Source organism: Petaurus breviceps, unplaced genomic scaffold (genome assembly GCF_028583685.1).
Source record: "Petaurus breviceps papuanus isolate PSGF00001 unplaced genomic scaffold, PetGlider_PUasm1.0 173, whole genome shotgun sequence".
Taxonomy (NCBI): Eukaryota; Metazoa; Chordata; class Mammalia; order Diprotodontia; family Petauridae; genus Petaurus; species Petaurus breviceps.
The window spans coordinates 11,783,071-11,791,978 of record NW_027185759.1 but is presented as its reverse complement, the minus strand read 5'-3'; the positions used below and the strand labels follow the sequence as shown (position 1 = coordinate 11,791,978).

Sequence of the window (8,908 nt, the reverse complement as noted above, 5' to 3'; positions counted from 1 at the left end):
TCCTCAATTTACAGATGAGTAAACAGAGGCATAAAGTGTGTGACTTGCCCAGGGTCATACAGCTAGTAAATATCTGAGGTTGGATTTGAACTCAGGCCTTCACAACTCCAAATCCAGCTTTCTCTACTATGTCACCTAGCTTCAGTGGTTAAATAAATGTTAGGATATTGCCTGGCATACCATAAGCATTTAATAAATGTTTATTCACTGATTGTTGAAGACCATTGTTAAGTTGGAGGAAATAAAATAGATGTGCCTATAGCAAATGCTGCATTAATTTATAGGAATCAGGCTTATATTGTGAAGCTCTTGCTATGTCAAGAAATAAATGTTGACAATACTGATCTTTGTAATTGTACTTAACATTTTGCTATTCTCAGGGTTCCTTCTTCTAATGCCTTCAACATTTGGTCATTGCTGTTGTGGAGCTGTGATATGTGGAACACAATCACTTTCAAAGAATTGAATATCCCACAGAAGGGCCTGGAGAGGGTGGTGGTGGTCAGGAACAGGCTACAGTATGACCATGATAAGGAATTTTGAAGAACAGGAATAAAAGAGGTCACTAGGAAAATGTGTGCCAAGAAGGGCAGATAGCCTGGCTACTTGACAAGGTAAAGCATGATAGGTGGACCATTCCATCAATTCACTTTCATCCTTTTGAATTCAGGAGAAAACAAGGAAGGCTTCCAGCAATGGGGTCAACCCCGTGGCAAATTAGGGGAGAGCATGCCCAGGAGGTGAGTGGCAGGTGGGTAATTTTTGATCTGCTTTGCTGGAGGGAACACCCAGATCAATGACTTCCCATTTCCATTTAATATCACCCTGGCACTATGCTAAGTTCTGGAAAGACAACGACAAAATAAAATAATCCTAGCCATTGGAGAGCTTTTGTCTTATCAGTAAAAACAACAGATGCACACATTTTTATAATAAAATATTTATATCTGCATTCTTTTCTTGACTCTAAACTAGGGCAGGTTTTCACTGAGGGATAGCCCCCTGTCTCCTTCATTCAAGTCACTCCTGCTAACTCTGGGTGTCCCTCAGGGCCCTGTCTTGGGTTGTCTTCTCTTCTCCTCTCCTTGTGGACATCTTCATTTGGTTATCTCATTTCCTCCAATCTCACGTTTCCGACTGCCTCTAGACATCTTCAATAGGATGGCCAGTAGACATCTTAAACTCAACAGGTACAAAATTTAATTCATTACCTTACCCCCAAAAAACGTTTTTCCCTCTAAACTTCCTTATTACTGTGAAGGGCTACACCATCCTCTCAGACCCTCGGGCTTCCGACCCAAGAATCATCCTGGACTCATCACTCTCACCACCTCTCCCCCCCACCCCATATCCAGGCTGTTGCTAAGGTCTGTCAGTTTCACCTCTGCAGTATTTCTACAGTACACTCCCTTATCTCCTCTGCCACTGTCACCCCTTTTTTGCAGACCATCATCACCTCACACTTGAACTGTTGCAAGAGTCAGCTGGCGGGTGGGCAGTCTGCCTACCTCAAGCTCACCCCATTCCCATCTCTCCTCCATTCAGCCACCAAGGTGGTTTTCCTAAAGAAAGATCTGATAATGTCACCTTACTCACTTAGTAAACTCCAGTGACTCCCTATTGCCTCCAGGAACAAATACAAAATGCTCTGTTTAGCATTTAAAACCCTTCATAACCTACCCCACGCAGACCTTTCCACTCTCCTTACACCTTACTCCCCAATCTATACTTCTCAATCCAGTGACACTGGTCTCTTGGCTATTGCACAAACGGACTCCATGTCTGGCCCCCAGATATTTTCTCTGACTGTCCCCCATGCCTGGAATGTTCTCCCTCCTCCTCTCTACCTCCTGGCTTCCCTGCCTTCCATTAAGTCCCAACTAAAATCCCATCTCCTACAGGAAGTGTTTCCCAACTCCCCTTAATTCTAACGCCTTCCATCTTTTCCTCATTTCCTATTTATCCTGTACATAGCTTGTTTGTATGTTGGCTCTCCCATTAGATTGTAAGCTCCTTGAGAATAGAGATTGTCTTTTGACTCTTTTTGTATCCCCAGCACTTAGCACAGTATCTACCACATAGGAGGTGCATAATAAATGTTCGTTGCCTGACTGAATATGCTCTGAAGGAAGCTTTGGATTCTAAAGAGTGCAGGGTGGGGACATTCCAGCACCTGGCACACAGTAAGCACTTAAATGTTTATGGACGATTACTGACTATTGGAGAGAGTAGCACCTGGAGGCAGAGAGACTGGAGGAGAAAATATAGCAATAGTCCTACAGGAACATAAGGAAGTAGTGGGCTAGAGTGGTGATGAATGAAGCAACCTAACTCGAACCCGGACCCTGAATTGTGCATTGAGTGTGGGAGGTCACTGGGATTTTTTTAAACTCCGTTTTACAGTTGGGGCTCCAGCATGAAGTCACTTGGGCCAAGTGGTAATAATGCCCCCAAACACAGAAGAAATTATAGACAGCTTCTACTTTTTTAGTATCCTAACTCATTCAGGCTCCATGTCAAGCTGTTAAACTAGCCCAGCCCCCTATTGGGTGAGACTCCCAGCCCACTGGCAGCTTTGAACCTCACCCATTCCTGGGGCCTCGGAAACTCTCCCCACTAAGTCTTGCATCCATAAGTGACCTAGAGAATTTGCCCATTACATCTGGATCTAATTGGGAATGCCCCTCCCACTTCTGGTCTTGATTACTCAACCAAGACCATTTTTAGAATGTAAAGTTTTCCTGCTCAGACCCTCCTCCCCATCCCGTGAGTAAATATTCCCACCAAAATCTTTGCTGTGTTACATATCTCCTTCCTTCTCCAGCTCAGTGCGGTACTGAAACTCTGGTATATTGTCATATAGTAAGTGTGGGTTCTTTTTTTCTTTTATCTTCTCATGGTGCCACACAATAACAAAGCTCATGTTTGTACTAGCTTCCCAAAAAATTGCGTATGAGCCCCCAAACTTGGTCTTTGCTCTAATCCCCAGCAATGAAAACAAATGTACCAGAGGGAGAGTTAAAGAGGGGGCAGAATCAACATAACTGGGTAACTGCTTGGATGGGGGATGGGTTAGGAGATAAAGGAAAAAAAAGAGTCAAACCTCCCTTGGAAGTTTCAAAGCTGATGGACATCAACAGAAACAGGGAAGGTGGAAGACTGGGCAAACTCACACAAAACAGGACAATGATTTCCTTTTGGGACCTACTGGGTTGTTGATACTGGAAGTAATAAAAACCACCACTACAACAATAACCACTGACATTTATACAGTGTTTTAAGGTTGGCAGGATCCCTTTACATGTTCTCCTTCAGACAACCAGGTTGGCATGTGTAGTAGACAGGTGAGGTGTAGGGTACGTGCTCAGGACAGAGAGAGGAGCTTCATTGATCATCCTCTCAAACCCCATTTCATCTGGTTGGAACTTCTCCTAAGCATTTAGGGCACTTGACTTGGTAATACGTCAACATATATTTTCTCCTAATCATTTCAGTTTGTATTGCAGCTATTTGTGCACAAATCTTATATCCAGGACAGTCAGAACCATGTCTTAGTCTAATTACTAACCACTATTCCCAACCCACCCCTGCCAGCAGCCAATACTGTCACTTGCACACACAAGAGACAGACCCTTGGTGGAATGGAACAGCTGAATTATCTTTAGAGATTCTCCCCTAGACTTTCCTATCACTTGCTCTAAGAAACCTATTGAAAAATAGCACTCCATGGAACCAATCTTCCACAATCTTCCACCTGGACCTCTGCAGCCCTAAGGCGGGAGACATACATGAGCCCATCATCTCTTAAGACATCATACTGACAGGTGAGGATATGGGTCAAGGGTAAAGCCTGTAACTTAGAATCATCAGCTAATATGGGGGATGCTCTGACATCTAGAAATCCAGGGTACTTTTTTGCGAGGTCAGAGTGTCCGTGAATTGGGTTGGTATAAAGATGGCCTTTTTGAAACCTCTCAGGAAGCAGGGTACTCTAGTTGACAAACTGGAAGAGATGGCTTGATTCCACAGGGATGTGTTGGTTAGCAAGAATGGCTTCCTCCAGTGCCTTGTCTGAGGTAAAATAAAAGCTCCAAAAGAAAACCACTTTATATTTTGGCAGGATGGGCATATGGGCATTTTCTCGATGTGATGGTAAATCCATATCAAGAGTTTGAAGAGCAGGATAAAGTAACGACTGAATCTTGACTTTTATCTTGACTGACCTGAGAAACAAAGAGATAATACCTTCAAATTCAAATTACATATATATATATACACATATATACATACATATACACACATATATGCACATACACACAGTAGAACCTTGGTTTATGAGTAATCTAGTTTATGTATGCTTTTCTGGATAAGGAAAACATTTTCTCAAAATTTGTCTTTCAGGATGAACAAAAATTTGCAGTATGAACATTATGTTTGGACGTGAATGATTCATGAAGGGATGACAAGAAAGTAGGGCAATTTTTTTTTTGCTTTCATCTATCAAACAAAGAAATGTCAGGCGGCACACTGCCTAATCAGCCCCATCTGGTGTTGACCCTCCATGGAGGCAGCATCATTGACTCTTAACTGTAGCACTACACGAGTGTTCACATGTATTTGCATACACACAGCAGTTCTTTGCATAACAGTGTACAGTAACAACTGTGATCGACACCAATATTTTTTTCTTTTTAAAGCAATCGGGGTTAAGTAACTTGCTCAAGGTTACATGGCCAGTTATTTCTGGGTGTGGTGCTAAGTATCTGAGCCCCGATTCGAACCCTCAGGTCATCCGGACACTAGAGCTGGTGCTCTTACTCTCTGTTACCTGGCCACCCCGACACCAATATTTGTAATGATGGAGAAGCATGGCCAGGAGGTGACAACAGGCAAATGGACAGGTGTGCAAGAGGTGGCAGGGATCTCGTCTGGGGAGGAGGTGGAGACATTGGAGGAATCTCTAACATCAAGTGTGATTAGGAGGTTTATCAGATGTAGGGAGAAGCAAAACTTTGTTGAAAAACATCACCCCAATAAGGCTGTAGCAATGAGAGCCACGGATGTTTTTAACAATAATGGATTATCACATTTCTGTGACATTCTGAAAAAACATCAAAAACAAGTGTTGCTAGATAGACTTCTAGTCAGAAGTGAATATAAGGGGGAAAATCAGTGAATCAAAACATGAAAGTGATTCTAAAAAATGAAAAATAAGTGAAGGCAGTAGTGTTAGTCTTACTTTTAGTGAAGGTAGCATACAAGAGAACACTCCTAACATTGAAATACCGATGTTCTCATGGAAGAAGATTCTCCTTCCAAGCAATAGCCCTTCCTCCTCCTTCTCTTCCTCCTCCTCTTCCTCCTCCTCCTCCTCCTCCCCACCCTTGTCTCCCTCATACCAGCCAGGTCTCTTCTCAAAAGTAAAGTGCAGGTTACTTTGTTTTATTTTTGTTTTACATTGTGTACTAATCCCTGCTATTGTATTTCAGGTGCATTAGGGACAAAAAAACTTACTCAAAATGATAAATAATTATTTTTATATGAATAATTTGGGGGTTGTGGTACTGATCCTTCAACTTTACATTATTTCCTATGGGAAAATTCACTTTGTAATACAAACAAGTTTCATAATGAACAGAATCCTGGAATGAATTAAATTCATAAACTGAGGTTCTATGATAGATAGGTAGATAGGTACATAGGTAGATGCTGGACGGATGGACAGACAAACAGGTAGGTAGGACAGACTTTGGAAGTCATTACAACCCTATCAATTAACAGAGAGACACTAAGACCAAGGAAGGAAAAGCAACTTGGTCATGGTTATAATATTCCATCTCTTACCACCAAGCCATAGGCAGTCCTCAGCACCCCACAGGGGATGTCTGTAAGACTCTCTTCCTCACCTCTACTTCTTGGGAATTCTAGCTTCCTTCAAGAAACTGCTAGAAACACTCCTCCCCAATAAATATTTTCTCCTTCTAATTCTTTTGAATCATTTTTTCATACACTTTGTATTTACCTATCTGTATAATTCTCATTTGTTTTTCTCAGTGTTAAATATAAGCTCTTTGAGGCCAGAGACTTTTAAGATGTTTTTCTTTATGGACCCAGCAAGCCCAGTACAATACCTTGCAAGCACTCAGTGAATGACTGTTGAATTGATGTGAAATGAATTGAGTTACCTGTCTGGGAAGGTGAGCCAGCTGCCCCATGAACCATTCACTGCCTCCATGATTCCAAGGTCATATTTTGAAGACTATGTCAATTAATTTCATAATATCAAAATACATTTTCAAAAGATGATATTTATGAAATCTAAGTTTGTTTTAATTTAAGACAAACCATATCTAGTTAGAGGCATAAAGAATATAAGAGACAAATGAAATAAATCAGATCTTTAGGGCTTGGTACACCTTTTCCTTTGCTTGGTAGGAAATGTGGCAATACTCAAAAATTAATTACTGACAACTTGATGAATGAATGAGAGAATAATACAGAATTTATTAAGCATTTATTTACTATGTGCCAAGCACTATGGTGCATTAGGGATACACACTCACACACACACAGATACATACATACATGTGCATCTGTCTGTCTGTATATACACAAAAGTAAAGACAGACAGTCCATTTGAATCAGTTACCTGGGGGTAAAAAATATTTGTACCAGTTTGTCTGATAAAGGTCTCATTTCCAAGAATTAAAAGGACATGATTCAAATTTACAAAAGTAAGAGACATCCTCCAATAAATAATTGGTCAAAAGATATATCCGGAGAGTTTCCGAAGGAAGAAAGACAACATATACATAACCATATAAAAATTTTGTTCCAAATCACTAATAGAGAAATGCGAATTAAAACATCCTCAGGTTCTATCTCACATCCATCAAACTGACAAAGTTGACAAGGAAGAAACATGATATGTTGAGAGGACTACATGAAAACAGGCACATTGATATATTGTTGGTGTAGCTGCAAATTTGCCCTGCTATGGTGGAAAGCAATCTGATGCTATTCCCATTTTTGGAGGGGGAAAGTAGGGTAATTGGGATTAAGTGACTTGCCCAAGGTCACATGGCTAGTTTTGTGTTAAGTGTCTGAGGTTGGATTTGAACTCAGGTCCTCCTGACTCCAGAGCCAGTGCTCTATTCACTGTGCCACCTAGCTGCCCCAGCTTCTAAGATGAAAGAAAAAGACCTCTAAGTACAAATTTTTTTAATAAAAAAAAAACCCAATCTTTTTAAAAAAAATGCCAATCCCAAGGTCAAGAAGTTTACATTCTAATTAGGGTAAATAACACAGAGAGGTGTATGGTGGATGAGGAGGGGTACTTTTTGTTCGGAAAGTGACAATGCAAACAGCCAAGAAGGTGGAGTATAGTGAGCTATGCTCCACAGACTTCTCCAAATAGGTCTAGGAAATGCACCAGCTTAAATCCTAATGGAGAAATCCAGAAAGCCACAATAAGTAATTTGTCTATCCCAAGTCAGCGAAGGGAGATAGGTAGAGAGGTCTGTTGAGGAGGGGTCAAGCCAGAATCATGTCTGACTCTGAGAGCTCCAGCACCCAGGGAGAGGATGAGTGCCAGGTCAAGAAGAGGTTCCAGACTCAGACCAGACTACCCCAAGCCCATACTGGTGTCTTGCAACTAGGACGGATGGGAATTGGCAGCTTTGTCACCCACTCACTGGTCCTGGGCTGAAGACTGAGAGCAGATGAAGAAGGGGACCTGCACACAGGCGTGGCATTCCCAGGCAGGGAAGCCCTGGGTCCTATAGGAAGAGGAAGCTCAGAAGCCAGCAGTAGCAGCAGCTGGGATAGGTGGGCAAGCAGGCAGCAGGCAGACTCCAGGAACAAAGCAGGCCTCGCTTTCAAAGTTTAGCCAGTCTGCAGAGGAATAAGTGAGTTGAGAATTCTAGACCAAAAAGGCACCTACAATGCTGCTCCTCTGAGACAATGGAGCTTTCCAGCTGACTGACGGGGGGAGTCCGGCAGCCACATCTACCCATGCTCAGACCCAAACTCAGGTCAGAAAGCTGCAGAGCTCAGACTGGGAGGAAGCAATCAGACTTTGCCACTTGGGGAGCACTGGAGACCTGCAGGTTTCCAGCCTGTCCTTGAAATCCAAAAATACAGAACACTCAATACCCCAAGAAAGCAGCGACAGGAGACGGCCCAGATATTCCCTTCAGAAATGCTTCACAGCAAAGCCTTGACATCAAGTCCAGAGTCAGGAGGTTGACTAAAAGAATGGGAAAGAAAGAACCCACCAGGAGGAGCTCAGAGCCAATGGTGGCAAAGATACTGAAGACACAAGGAAGAAGAGATGACCCCAAAACACCTACAAGCAAGGCCTCAGACAAAAACACAACTAGAATTCTGAGAAGAAATAAAGCAAAAGTTTTTGTTTTTTAATAAATGGAATAAAATTGCTTGAGGAAAACTGGAAAAGAAAAAAAGAGCTGTGAAGAAAATTGGAAAAGAAGTTAACAACTTGGCACAAGAGATACAAAACTGTGCCCAAGTAACAAACTCCTTGAAAATGCAAATGGACCAAATAGAAGCCAATGGATTTTGAGACCAAAAAAACCCCACAATTAAGTCAAAATATTGAAAAAAAAATAGAGAAAAACATAAGATATCTCATGGCAAAAACAAATGATCAAGGAGATAAAATTAAAGAATGATTAGACTATGTGAATGCCATAACCAAAAATACGACCTAGACATCATACTTCAAGAAATCTTAAAAAGAAAACTGCCCAGATATTTTAGAACCAGAAGGCAAAATGGAAATTGAAAGAATCTATCCCTGAAATAAACCCCGAAATGAAAGCTCCTAGGAATATGACAATCAAAATCCAGAGATTTGAGGTTAAAGAAAAAGTAGAGAAGATGGCAG

General features: G+C 41.6%; 1 pseudogene; it reads right to left on the bottom strand.

Annotated features, from left to right (window-relative positions):
- Positions 1-3,675: 3,675 nt before the first annotated feature.
- LOC138157606 (arylacetamide deacetylase-like) lies at positions 3,676-8,015 on the bottom strand (annotated as a pseudogene).
- Between the last annotated feature and the right edge of the window lie 893 nt (positions 8,016-8,908).